General features: G+C 36.3%; 1 protein-coding gene across 2 annotated transcripts in view; it reads left to right on the forward strand.

The window, feature by feature from the left end:
- STRN3 (striatin 3) overlaps positions 1 to 14,306 on the forward strand; it is a 104,460-nt gene that overhangs the window by 70,654 nt on the left and 19,500 nt on the right. The window lies entirely within an intron of this gene.

Raw genomic sequence — 14,306 nt, forward strand, 5'->3', positions numbered from 1 at the left:
GTATTTGAAACGTATTTGAATATGACTTCTGATGCTATTGATCAAGTAAAAATCAATTTAAATATGTAGGCAAGAGTGAATTAAATAATTTTGAGGGCTTTTTTAAGCTTTAAGAAGTTTACCAAAATATAAAGAATATGATCTTGGAATAAAAAGTAAATAGAAATTTGTATGAATTTCTCTATTTTTGATAGATTAATAAAATTATAGTTAATGTCCAGATTATATTTCTTAGTTTAGGAATCCTTAAGTATACTGAATAGGAGAGTCTTTTGCACAGTTTCTTCTTTCTAGTATTAATCCAACGACAAACAAAGCAGCACCAAAAAAATATATATATATCAAAATTATCCTGGGTAGTATTTTTTTCTTGGTTACTCTGGGGGAAGAAGGCCAGGGAGGAGGCTAGTGATAGTAGTAGGGTTTGTTTGATCAATAGCTGGCTGTCTTTTGGTGCCTGAGTGAGTTTTTCACTATGTTATATCTTGACCAGTATACTATAAAAGTATAAATACAGCTGTAGCACTTCACCCAAAGAAGTAATTAATTTCTATTTTGTGAATCAAACTTCACAACACCCACATGGAAAACATCCCTCAGACCTGTGAGTATGAAATGGAGAGACTTGAAACTTGTTTTTCAGGAACTATTTTGAAGTGGCCATTAACACTTGCTAGTATGACTGTACTTTGTGACCGAGGCAAAACCTGTCTGTACATTCTTTTGTATTCCTTTGGTGATAAATCTTTTAGCTTTTCTTTTTTTAAGATTATTTATTTTTATTTATTTGAAAGGTAGAGTTACAGAGAGGCAGAGGGAAAGACAAAGAGACAAAGATCTTTGATCTGCCTCTCTGTAACTCTACCTTTCAAATAAATAAAAATAAATAATAAATAAACAGTCAGGACTTGAACTGGCGCCCATATGAGAGGCCAGTGCTGCAGGTGGTGGCTTAACCCGATACACCACAATGCAGGCCCCAGTACATTAGTTTTTAAAAATGGTGGGTGTAATCTAAAAGGATTTGTGTTTCTCTCAGTAAAGCATTTTTTGAGTGGTTTCTTTTAATATAGGAGTTAAATGGAGTTTTGGAGATTTGACCTTTTAACATAATTTTCTTTTATGCTAGGTGTGTTATTGCATGTGAATAAAAGGACAAATTATTTTTTAAGCACACTGTATAGTAAACTGCTTATTATATTTAACAACATTTAGTGCTGGGCTGGGGCTGTGTTTAATTCTAACATCACTTAAAATGCATGCAATACTTTTGCATGATTGACAATTTTAGTAGAAACAAAGTGATACTAGAATTTTAGGATTTAGGCCTTTTCTTTCTAGGAAATTTAGTAGTTTGTTGTAATGCTGGTTTACTTATTTTGTATGTTATATGTAAACTGATTTAACCTGTTGGAGATTTGTTTAGAAACTGTTAGATAATGTAGCTTCTCATTATCTTGTTTTTTCCTGATAGACTATAGCTATACTTTTTGAGGTTTAGAAAGAAGACATAAATAATTATTTAGAAGCTAGATGATAAATACATCAAATTGGCATTATTTTTTCCAGTTTTACATATAAAATTTAAAATCATTTCCTTTGATTTCACTTTCACATTGTTTACTCACTCTCTTCCCCCCATATACCTACTAAAGCTTTTAAGCAAAGTTTGAGAGAATAGCAAAAAAATCTAAATAATGTAATATAATAAAACTGATTATTTTTCTGTCCTAGTGCAAATAGTCAAAATAGGAAAATTAGCTAAAAAATTACCATCTATTGTGTAGTAATCGTTTTAAAGTTTCAAAGAAACCCTTGAAAACTTAACCTACTTGTGATGAAAAAGAATAAATCCATGTCACTAGGTCATAACACTAAGTTTCTGTGGATTTTCTCCTCCGCTTCTTAGATGATAAAAATTACTTGCAACTTTACCATATGTAATCACAGATAGAATCCAATCTTACATGTTTTTGGGGTCCCCAAAAAGTGGCAAGAATGTCAACTTTTTGATTTTGCATACTTCATCTAAGATTTGACTCATAAGTGGAAAGGCTTCTAAAAATCAAGTTCCAAGCTAAAGTCAGTTCTAGCTTCTTCACTCACTCTATTCCATCCTTTTTCCCACCTGAGGCTAGAGAAAATGACTTCAAAGTGACAACCTTGCTTGAGTGTAGACAGATGGTATCAGACCTCTTCACTTTCATGATCTTGATTTTCAGATGCCTTAGTAGATAAAGTATATCTTTTCAATCCAGGGAACTTCAAAAAAGTTTTTGGGAAAATGAAATGAAAAGCTGGGTTTTGGGGCTGGCACTGTGCCTTAGCAGGTAGAGCCGCTGCCTGCAATGTTAGCATTCCATATGGGTGCCAGTTTGAGTCCTGGCTGCTCCACTTCAGAACTGGCTCTCTGCTGTGGCCTGGGAAAGCAATGGAGGACGGCCCAAATCCTTGGGCCCCTGCACCTGCATGGAAGGCCCCTGGGAGGCTACTGGCTCCTGGCTTCAGATTGGTGCAGCTCCAGGCATTGCAGCCCTCTCGGGAGTGAACTAGCAGATGGAAGACCTCTCTCTCTGCCTCACTGTCTCTCTCTCTCTCTCTGTAACTCGGCCTTCAGGTAAATGAAAAGATCTCTTTAAAAAAAAAAAGAAGCTGGCCGGTGCCGCGGCTCACTAGGCTAATCCTCAGCCTTGCGGCGCCGGCACACCGGGTTCTAGTCCCGGTCGGGGCACCGATCCTGTCCCGGTTGCCCCTCTTCCAGGCCAGCTCTCTGCTGTGGCCAGGGAGTGCAGTGGAGGATGGCCCAAGTTCTTGGGCCCTGCACCCCATGGAAGACCAGAAGCACCTGGCTCCTGCCATCGGATCAGCGCGGTGCGCCGGCCGCAGCGCGCCTACCGCGGCGGCCATTGGAGGGTGAACCAACGGCAAAAGGAAGACCTTTCTCTCTGTCTCTCTCTCTCACTGTCCACTCTGCCTGTCAAAAAAAAAAAAAAAAAAAAAGCTGAGTTTTTTTGTTGCCAAAAAGGCTATACGTAGTTAATTTTTTATTTTCTGTGAACCTTAAGAAAAAAAATTTAAAAGATTCATTTGAAAGGCAAAGTTAGAGAGAGATATCTTCCATCTACTGGTTCACTTCCCAAATGACAGACTGAGCATTCTTAATCCAAAAATCTGAAATGCTCAAAAAATGTGGATTTCAGAGTATTTCCTATTTTTTGGATTTCCAAATTGGGAATACTTAACCAGTAGAACTTAGGCAGATATTCCCAAACTAGAAAACCTCTGAATCTTCTGATTCCGGGCATTTTAGTTAAGAGGTTCTCAACCTCTTCTGATATAAATTTGAAGAGCCTTGAAAACTCACAGTGTATTCACTCTCTTGCATCATACCAAAGATAAAAAATTATCTTACAGGAAAGGAATATTATTTTCAAACTAAGAGATACAACTACTTTATGCTTCTGGCTTTAATTTTACATTTTAAAAACAGACCATTCTGTTCTTCAACTCAGCCTCCCTCCCCTGATTAGGCATTTTGCCTAGGATCAGAAAATATTACATTGATGGTCTTTTGATCAGGACACTATTTTTTTTTTTTTTTGATTTATTTATCTGAGAGATAGAGTTACAGACAGTAAGAGGGAGAGACAGAGGAAAAGGTCTTCCATCCGCTGATTCACTCCCCGCATGGCCGCAGTTGCCGGAGCTGGGACAATCTGGAGCCAGGAAATAGTTTCTTCCAGGTCTCCAACATGGGTGCAGGGATCCAAGGACCTGGGCCATCTCCTACTGCTTTCCCAGGCCAAGTGGAGCAGCCAGGACTAGAACTGCCGTCCATATGGGCTGCCAGCCCCATAGGTGGAGGTTTAGCCTACTGCGCCACAGCGCTGGCCCGGAGCAGAATACTTCTTCAAAACCACAGAGTCACTTTGTAGCTAAAGTTATCTTTAATATTATAATGTCATATTAAGGCAGTAGTTGCCATGTGAAAGTTTTATTTTAATCATAATTGTATTCAGAAAACAGACCAGATTTAGCAAACATGACTTAAGTAAATCTCCCTCCAAAAATAAGCTTATTTTTTTCCAGATTGCCTGCCATCAGCTGGCTTTGCTTCAGAATATGAGGTTAGTCAGCAAGGGGAGAGCATCTTCAAGAGAAGATAGTAGATCCATTAAAAATACCTCTTTACTTGGAATTGTACAGTGAGACATTTCATGTCATGAGTGTTTGATTATTAGTGCAAATTTAAAAACAATGTTAGATTAGTGTATCTACAGTTTGGCTTACTTAATTATGGCATAATTAGTGTGTTTTCGTTGTGCTCAGTCTGCTCAGAAGATTGTGCTTTTGTTTTCTTTTTAATTTTATTTTAAAGATTGATTTATTTATTGGAAAAGCACAGAAGGAAACCATCCATCCTCTGGTTCACTGCTCAGATGGCTACAACAGCAGGAGCAGAACCAGGCCGGAGCCAGGAGCTTCTGCCAGGTCTCCCACATGAGAGGCAGAGTCCCAAGTATAGTTGGGCCATCTTCTACTGCTTTCTCAGACACATTAATAGGGAGCTGGGTCAAAAACAGAGCAGCCAGGACTTAAAGCAGTGCTCCAGTATGGCATGACAGTATCCCAGGGATGGCTTCATTCGCCGTGCCACAACTCAGGCCTCTTGTGCTCTCTTTAAATTTTTATTTATTTACTTGAAAGGGAGAAAGATGGAGAAAGAGAGTGGCAGAAAATAAGGGAGCTTTTATCCCCTGATTCACTATCCAAATACCTGCAACATATAACACTGGTCCAGGCAGAAACCAAGAGCCCAGAACTCAGTACAGGTCTCCCACGTGGTGGCAGGGACTCAAGTACTTTAGCCATCACCTGTTGCTTCTAAGGATGAGTATGACCCTGGAGCTGGCATCAGAATTGGAAGCAGAGCCTGGTGCTCAAATCCAGGCATGGACCTGCCTCAGACCATCATTTCTCTCTCTCTTTTTTTAAAGATGTATTTATTTATTTGAAAGGCAGTTCGAGTCCTGACTGCTCCTCTTCCGATCCAGCTCTCTGCTATGGCCTGGGAAAGCAGTAGAAGATGGCCCAAGTCTGTGCAGGAGACCTGGCAGAAGCTCCTGGCTCCTGGCTTCAGGTCAGCGCAGCTCTGGCTATTGCGGCCATCTGGGGAGTGAACCAGTGGATGGAAGACCTCTCTCTCTGTCTCTACCTCTCTCTGTAACTGTGTTTTTCAAATAAATAAAGTAAATCTTTAAAAAAAAAAAAAGAAAGAAAAAGGCAGTTAGAGAAACCTCTTACATACGCTGGTTCACTCCCCAAGCAGCTGGAGCTTCATCTAGGTCTCTCACATGAGTGGCAGGGGCCAGTCACTTGGACCATTTCCACTGCCTTTCCAGTGTATTAGCAGGGAGCTGGGTCAGAAATGGAGCAGCTGGGACTTGAACTGACATCCATATGGGATGCCAGGATCACAGAAAGTGACTTAACAGCCCCTTTTCCACAGGACATCTTAGACATTTTGCCAGATGTCTGCCTCTGAGGATTGTGCATTTGTATAGAATTTAGCATCAGAGTTCAGAGGTGTGTTTGTGTTTTATAATTCATAGTAGTAAAAAATTTTTTTCCTGGGATAAGAATTAATACAAAAATTTCTCCTTTTATAGATTCCAGCAATACTTGAGAACTAGTTTTTATTTAAGTAATGCTTAATCATTCTACAAATATACCTTTAAATGTTGGATTTAATATTATGTATAATATTTTGTTACACTGTTAATAATGTTCTCAATTACACTTAATTTTTATGTAAAATTGTTTTATTGCATTTATTATATTTGGAATATTGAATAGTTTGGAAACAAAATGAAGATACATTAAATTACTAGTTGGAAGATGCTGATAGCAAGGACTGATTACTGGTTATGACATCTGTGTTCATTTAGTGACACCTTTTGGTAAATTTGAATTAAAGTAGGGAAGAGCCATATTTTCTTAAACTTGACACTGGCACCACACAGATTGTTTGGAATTGTCTCTGACTTTCCCTCCCTTTTCTATTTCCCTGTCCACGTCTACAGGAGGGTTATGCTTCACAGTACCTGTAAGAACAAAACTTTCTTTCAAGTCTTCATTACATTTGATATTAGCTACATATGGTGAACTCACAAGATAATGTTTAATAAATTAAAATTTTATAGAATATCCATACATAATAAGAATGAGCAAGGAAAGATCAACATGCTTTACTAGGAGATGAAACTAATTTGGAGAAATGGAAAGAATTTGGACAGGCTGAGGTACACGGTAGAAGATTATGTGTGTGTGTGTGTGTGTATGGGTAAAATATTCCCACCTGTCTGTGGAATAGGTGATAGCACAAATGTCAGAATATGGCAGAAATAACTCCTGTGGACATTGGTACTATATGGAAACTAGTTTGACTAGAAAATTAAGGGAATTTGTACTGTGAAACTTTAAAAAATTAGATAGAAAAAAAGGTAGAATCAGATGTTAAAGCACATGCAAGGTTAAGTATTAGAGTTTAGTTCATGTTTATCTAAAAAGTATTGAGGTACCACTTGTGGTTTTTGAGCAGGAGGTGATATAAATGTATAATTTTAGAAAATTAGTTTAATTGTGATACTCAAATTTGAAGGCAAATGGAGCTCAGAGATAGAAAAAACAGGAATCTATTGCAGTAATTGTTGAATGAAGGCCTCCATTAGGATTAAGAAATTATGCTGAAGAATAAAGGAGGATTCTTTTAAAAAAAAAAACAGCTTTTCCCTTTTTATTTTATAATTCAAAGAGGAATTATTCAAATTTCGTTGCAGACTTATAAAAACAGAACTAAGTCAATGGTGGTGATGGTCATACAAGAGGGAAAGTTTTTTTTAAAAGCTGCTTTATGAGAAAGAATAATATTTTTTTCCACATTGAATTTAACTGGTGGCTAGACATCCAGTTGGCAGTTTTTGCATTTATTAGGGAATTTGTTGGTAGTCCTACCACTATCAATGGAAAATCCTCAGATAACACTTGAGTTCCTTCCTAATTATTTTATAAAATTCAGATTATATGACATATTACTTAATATCCAGAAATAAAGCTGCTTAAGTATTTAATAAATGTATTAGATTCCAACTATTTCCATTAAGTCTTACCATCTCATTGCTTGGAGTTCTGTTAGGGATAGGTAGATGAGTGATGGTTCCTATAGAGTTAGTAGTATTCAGATAGCCACAGCAAATTTAAACTTTATTCATTGGTTTAATTTGTCTATTAGTATTGATGTTAGTGAATATAAGATCCAAATGCTTCTTTTTTTTTTTTACCATATATTGATTATAAAGCGTTTTGTCTTTTCAAATTTTTTAAAAGTAAATCTTCATTCAAAATACATGCTACAAAATAAATGATTCTGCCATTTCTGAAGTTCATAATTAAAGAATATGCTACAAGAATATGCTGAAGCTTTTATGTTTTATATATTGTGGTGTGAATTGGGCGTTGGTTCCTTTATATTTTGTTTTTGTTTTTAAAGGTAAGTGGAGTTGTTTCTATCACAGGTCAGTTTAGAGTACTTTTTTTAAACCTAACTTTATTGCTTATTTTTATATTTTAATTTTTAATTAGTTTTTAACAGATCCAGTAAAAATTCATAGATACAATGATAAGAATATAATGACATTCCCTTCCTCCCTCACTCCTCCTTAAATCTTACCCATATCGATTGAATTTATGGTATATAACAGTGTTGACTTTTTATATCATTATGAGAAACCCAGCTAGTTTAGTGGGTAATTTAGTTTTTCACATTTGGGTAAGTGAAGAAAGAAACGTTTTCAGAGGATTGGGGTTGCTTTGGTAATGCCAAATTTGTGCTAGCAGGCAGGAAGATATCCACAGAAACATCAGGGAAAGTTAATTGTTGTACCCTCATAATAAAAAGTAATCTGTATTTCTGGTTTTCTTATAGTGTATTTAGTTGAAAAATCTATTTTTAAAATTTTTGTTGGTAAACATTAACTTTACCACTAAAATTTTCTTTTGTTTTTATACTATCTGTGTCTCTGATCTTATAGGACTTTGGTTGAATAATAGGAATTTCTCTCTCATTTATGTGCACACTGTTTCATACCCCTCATACATCCTCTCTCTCAACTCTCTACGTACTTGTGTGTAAAACACACAGTAGATACATATATCCACAGAAATAGTGAATATCTTGAATGTTTTAACTGATAATGTGTATTTGGGATGTATATGGAAGTTGGAAATATCTTTATCTGATATAGTAATAACTATAATAGCTTAATAGCTTGTTTACTAGTAAATTGATTTTGAAGGCAAGTAGTAAGTGAGGTAGGCTGATATTAATATACAGGGGTCAACAGGTCAAAACTATGACATGATAGCTGATCTGGGAGATGATGGGCTGTCCCACCTTCATTCAGGAATCAAGCTGGGTCAGCATCTTGAATGATCATGATGGTATGAGAGGAGGAAGGTACAAAATTTAGCTTCCATGGTAGTTTACATTGCAGAAAGTCTTAACTTAAAATCACATCATAGTATTGCAAGTTCACTATTTAAAATAATAAATATGTTTTATATAATCTGCTAAGAAGGTATTAGACAAGTTCTTAATATGTAATTGTCTTAGGAATTTTGAAAAATTGGGCTTCGGTTCCTTTATATTTTGTTTTTGTTTTTAAAGGTAAGTGGAGTTGTTTCTGTCACAGGTCAATTCAGAGTACTTTTCTTAAACCTAGCTTTATTGTTTATTTTTATATTTTAATTTTTAATTAGTTTTTAACAGATCCAGTAAAAATTCATAGATACGATGATAAGAATATAATGACATTCCCTTCCTCCCTCACTCTTCCTTAAATCTGATTTTAGCTTACTGATCTAATAACAGGAAAATAGTAATTCACAAAAATAACCTTTAAATAGTACATATGGGGACTGGCACTGTGGCTTAGCCAGTAGAGCTGCCACCTGTGGCCCGACAGCCCATGTGGGTGCTGGTCCTGGCTGCTCCACTTTCCATCCAGCTCCCTGCTAACGTGCCTGGGGAAGTAGGAGAAGATGGCCCAAGTGCTTGGGACCCTGCATCCATGTAGGAGGCCCAGAAGAAGCTCCTGGCTTTTGACTTCAGAACAGCTGAGCTCCAGACATTGTAGCTATTAGGGGAGTGAATCAGCAGATGGAGGATCTCTCTCTCTCTCTTTCTCTCTTTCTCTCTCTCTCTCTCTCTCTCTCTCTACCTCTGCCTTTCAAATAAATAAATAATTCTTTTTTTAAAAGTAGTACATATGACAAAAAACTACTCATTTTGTTATATTGTTTAAATTTAGCAACTAGTAATAACTATCATTTAGAAGACAACTAAGTACCAGCTATCTTACTTAGAACTTTCCATTTATATTAGTTCTTAAATATAGGTTACTGTTGCCTCATTTAATCATTTTAGAAGGCAACATCAGTATTCTTCAACTTGATAGCAAATATATGCTACCTAATAATGAATTTTCTATAATTTGTCTAAGCTAAACTTTGCTTTAGCATTTCTTCCAAAATTGATTTTAGCTGAGGACCTATTGATATGCTTGAATAATCTGCAAACCCTAGGTCTAGATATAGTTCTAGGTAGTAGATCTAAATTTCAATCAAAGGATATTGCTGTATATGAGATAGATATAAGATAGTTTGTTATCTTATAATTTGGCTTGTGGATTGACTTGCCTTGATGTTTCTGGTTTTACTATTTAAGGGGATTTGTTTGATGCCCCTGTTAAAAAATGTTTTACTACATATGTCTTATTCTTGTCTAAGATTTCTCTGGTGACACGTTTTCCTTACAACTAAATTTAAGTAATTCCACCTTTCCCCTCATCCATTCACCTTAATTTGTAAGAAAAGTTGAGGAATGGTAAAAATCATCAAATAATTAGACCAAAGCAAAGGAAATGAAAAGTTAAGAAAAAGTCTTTTTTTATTTTTTCTGGATCTTACTTCCACTGTTTTTCTGTTTTACTTTAGGGAATGTTAAATGTACTTACCCACTGTATTACTTTTCATTATTTTCCATTTGGTGCATTTAGCAATTTAACTTCTTTAGATTTTGATCTGCTTTATCAAATAATACACAGTTAAAATTTTTATAGTATTGTATTTTAAACTGCAGATTTTGTGCTTTAAGGCTAGGCCATATTATAGCAGGAACATGGACCTTTTTTTTAAAAAAAATTATTTATTTATACAAGTTTGATGTATTTCATATATACAGATTTAGGAACATAGTGACACTTATCCCCCTACACTCCTTCCTGCACATGCTCCAATCCTTGTTCCACCTCCCTCTCACATTCCCACTCTTACATTCCCACTCTTAATTTTTACAAAGATCTATTTTCAATTTACTTAGTTTTTCTTTTTTTAATTTTTGACAGGCAAAGTAGACAGAGAGAGAGAGACAAAAAGGTCTTCCTTTACCATTGGTTCACCCTCCAATGGCTGCCGTGGCTGGCGCGCTGCAGCCAGCGTACCACGCTGATCCGAAGCCAGGAGCCAGGTGCTTCTCCTGGTCTCCCATGGGGTGCAGGGCCCAAGCACTTGGGCCATCCTCCACTGCACTCCCTGGCCACAGCAGAGAGCTGGCCTGGAAGGGGGGCAACCGGGACAGAATCCGGTGCCCCAACTGGGACTAGAACCTGGTATGCCGGCGCTGCAAGGCGGAGGATTAGCCTATTGAGCCGCGGCGCTGGCCAATTTTCAGTTTACTTAATGATCAGTGTTAACCCTACACTAAGTGAAAGAGTTCAGCAAATAGTAAAGAACAGGGACCTTTTAAAATGTTTCAAACTAATGACTTAGGAAAAAGCCATTCAAGGTACACTCTACACAAAAACCAGGTCAGGAGTTTCCATTTTGAGTGTGTGTGTGTGTGTGTGTAAGTGTGTAAGAAAGACTCAGTGATTAATTTACAGTGGTGGAAGGAAGGCAAGCGGTGGAGATTTGATAAATTTGAGATTCATTACTCACCAAAGGGTGACTCTTACTAGAATTTATTTGAGTTCAACTTTTATCTAAGAAGGGAACATTCATTGAGTTCATTTTAGGTGACAACCTCCAACTTCATACTTTTATTGTGAAGCGTATGCCGTACTTCAATTTATAGAGAACAAAGGTCTGTTTTCTAGGAGAGACACTTAAACATTACAAACTTTGAGACTGTTAGTTATTACAGACTTGAGACATACCATGTTGCCACTGTCATAATAATTAAGATGAATTACTAGGTTGTATTCTTTAAGTTTGATGAAACTGGATGAGAAAGAATTTGGTGTGTAAACTACAACCTTGTTTGGTCATACTGTCCATTACAATGAGGATTAGTTAATAGAACTATGAAAAGGACTTTTTTTTTTTTTTAAAAGATTCATTTATTTATTTGAATGAGTTACAGAGAGGCAGAGGCACAGAGAGAGGGGGTCTTCCATCTGCTGGTTCATTCCCCAGATGGCCACAACAGCCAGAGCTGTGCCAATCTGAAGCCAGGAGCCAGGAGCTTCTTCTGGGTCTCCCACGTGGGTGCAGGGGCCAAGAACTTGGGCCATCTTCTACTGCTTTCCCAGGCCATAGCAGAAAGCTGGATCGTAAATGGAGCAGCCACGTCTTGAACTGGCACCCATATGGGATGCTGGCACTGCAGGCGGTGGCTTTACCCGCTAAGCCACAGCACTAGCTTGTTTTAAGGTACCATTTTGTAGACCTAAGATTGCTATAAAGAGAAAAAGCTAGGCCGGTGCCGCAGCTCACCAGGCTAATCCTCCGCCTGCAGCACCGGCATCCCGGGTTCTAGTTCCGGTTGGAGGGCCAGATTATGTTCCAGGTGCTCCTCTTCCAGTCCAGCTCTCTGCTGTGGCCCAGGAAGGCAGTGGAGGATGGCCCAAGTCCTTGGTCCCTGCACCCGCAAGGGAGACCAGGAGGAAGCACCTGGCTCCTGGCTTCGGATCGGCGCAGCACGCTGGCTGCAATGCACCAGCCGTAGCAGCCACTTGGGGGGTGAACCAACGGCAAAAGGAAGACCTTTCTCTCTCTGTCTCTCTCACTGTCTAACTTTGCCTGTCGAAAAAGGAAAAAAAGCTAATATAATACTATAATTTGCTTGATAAAATTTCTCAGACAACTTCATAAAAATGTTATAATTTGCATCATAAAGTAAAAAACTTAATTTTATTTTCTTTGAATTACTGGTGAGATTGTTATGTTTGCAAAACCAGGTCATTGTATTAACATTAATAAAGTGAATTTGTAGGTAAGAAATTAATTCTCCCTGCAGGGAATGCAAAGACAGACAAACTGAATATCTATTGTGATTGCTATATGCCACAGTGATGTGGAAAGCTTTCTTGGAGGTGAGGGAGGGGAAGAGAAAAATCTGAGTAAGCAGAATAGCTTGTCATATATAAATAGATATATTTGTGTAAAAAGTTCATGGAGAAATAGGTATTACAAAAAAACTATCCATGGATCTCAAATTTTTTGTCATCCAGATAAAATTTGAATTCTGTTTTCCATGAACTGTTAAAAGTACATGTGTATTTAGAGAAAGGGTCAGAAATGTCAAATAATTAATTAGAAATAAATATAATACTAATTCTTTGGTAAGCGCAATTAATTTAAAGCTCAATATTGTCTAGATACTTCCCTTTACATGCATGTAAAGAAAGAAATCTAAAGAAAAGGCTGGTCAGAAATAATTCTGCAAAAAGAGTATGCAATACAGAATAATTTGTTTTAAATTATTTTATTGGGTTTTTATTAAGATTTGTGTTGATGATTGTATAATTGTGAGTAGAGTTGTGGCACTTTGTTTTATCTTGTCTAGCAACAAACTAGGAAGCATTTCTTTGTACTGACAATACTTCAAGTAAACCCATTTATTCTTGATTACTTCTGGTTTTACCCATTACTGCGTACTAGATATTGCTAGGAAAATCAGTGTGCAGATTGTTCAAATTCAGTAAGTATAATCATTGAAAGATTAAATACTATTTAGTATCTCTAAGTAAATTTTTTTCTATCCAATGTTTTCAAATGCACTCTAGATCAATCACTGGATCACACTTTCATTTTAGGACCTTATTTGAGTCAAATTATGTAGCCTATCTTAATAGAATAAACCAATAAAGATCAAGAGATTTTTAAATAAAGATAAATTTTACTTTTGCCATAGGATATATGAATTGTATCTTCTCAGAATTTTCAGTGTTACTAGTAGTGACTGTCAAATTTCACTACTCCAGCTATGTTTTCTGTAGCATATGAAATTTTTCGTAGGAATTTTTCAAACTTGATAATCAGCCCGAGTTTTTTTTATGTTTACTGTTTAAATTTGTTCATACGTTTTAAATGTGTTTTGATGTAATGCATTGTTTTGTATGGTAATAACCTGAGTAATTCTCCCTGACATCTTAATGTTAAAATTAAGCTTTCAAAGCTATGTCTGAGATGATAATGAGAGTTATTGCTTATACTGTCCCTGTTATGGCAAAACATTTGGATCATAATATATAGTCTTTCAAGTTATGGTAGAGTTTAATTGGTCAGTAACAATTGAGAAAAAAATAGATTTTAAATTACTTAGAACTGCTAATATTAACATAGAAACCTGTAATGCACATGATACAGAAGAAAACTAAGTAAAAATGAAGCTTTCACCTGAATTTAGTTTGAAATTCAACTAATAATTGAGCAGATAATTTTGATCAGAAATTTAATTAATTAGTTATTCAGTATACATGAGTTACTTCATTTTAGAAGTGTCAAGGTAAATAAAAGAGGACATTAAAATAAAAATGATAGAGCTTTAAAGCTAAAAGATATTTTGAAAATTACATGGGTTTAACTGACTTTCAGAAAATTGATGTTGGTGATAGAACTGCTTTTCCCCTAGACTGTTGCTGTTACTTGAAGAATCTTAGCAGTTAAGGCTTCATCCCAGTATACTAACACACCGTATATCAGACTACTGGGAAACCAATTATGTATGAATGCTCATGTTTTCATCACAGACTAGAGTACTTAGTGTATCTTGAGAAAGCAGACTGATTTCACCAACAGCCTGTTACTTAAAAAAAAAAAAATACTATATGAGCTACTTTGAGGCCAATGGTAGGGATTTGTTTGCCACGAATAGCTAAATTCTGATATTTAACACTTATTTAATAAAAATTTGTCCTATTATTTAACATGTGAACTATAGTTATAATTATACAGAGACAATAAGA

The sequence above is a fragment of the Lepus europaeus genome, chromosome 11, assembly GCF_033115175.1.
Source record: "Lepus europaeus isolate LE1 chromosome 11, mLepTim1.pri, whole genome shotgun sequence".
NCBI lineage: Eukaryota > Metazoa > Chordata > Mammalia > Lagomorpha > Leporidae > Lepus > Lepus europaeus.